The sequence below is a fragment of the Penaeus monodon genome, chromosome 20 (assembly GCF_015228065.2).
Source record: "Penaeus monodon isolate SGIC_2016 chromosome 20, NSTDA_Pmon_1, whole genome shotgun sequence".
NCBI lineage: Eukaryota > Metazoa > Arthropoda > Malacostraca > Decapoda > Penaeidae > Penaeus > Penaeus monodon.
Window position 1 is genome coordinate 44,699,620 of NC_051405.1, and position 528 is coordinate 44,700,147.

A 528-nucleotide genomic window follows, 5' to 3' on the forward strand; every position below is an offset into this window, starting at 1 on the left:
GCCGCTGCGTTTCGCTTATATTCTTGGCCAGACAGTATATCAACAGAGAGAATGAGGAAGAGAAGAGGAGAAACGACATTCCAATTTCTAAAAAACACCAAGAATTTATCAGGTAATGACACAAACAAGAGACCTTTTGAGCGACGGAAAGCGGGCAGCACGGCGGAAGAAGTGGCATTTTCTGATAGAAGTGCAAATTTCGGTGAGGCAGGGATTAACCCTGTGCGCAGACAGTTTCCAGTTATCAAAATCACTACAGAAGAAGCACGCAAGTCTAATCGTTCAGGGGCTGGTACCTACCACATCATAACGGCAGTGATATGTGGTAAGAGATAAACTGTAATGAACAATAGGAGCAAGATTGGTAATGACGTTGGATAGTGGCCGGGGCAATAGCCAGTTATTGCAAAACAAAGGCTAGAATTACCTAGAGATATGAATGCATAGAGACAATACTACGACGCAAACAATACTATTTACTTACAGCTGGTAAATGTACTGAAATTAATGACCAAAAATGGTAAAATC

The 528-nt window shown here is 41.7% G+C and overlaps 1 long non-coding RNA gene across 1 annotated transcript in view; it reads right to left on the reverse strand.

Moving 5' to 3' along the window:
- LOC119585866 overlaps positions 1 to 528 on the reverse strand; it is a 47,808-nt gene that overhangs the window by 16,633 nt on the left and 30,647 nt on the right. The window lies entirely within an intron of this gene.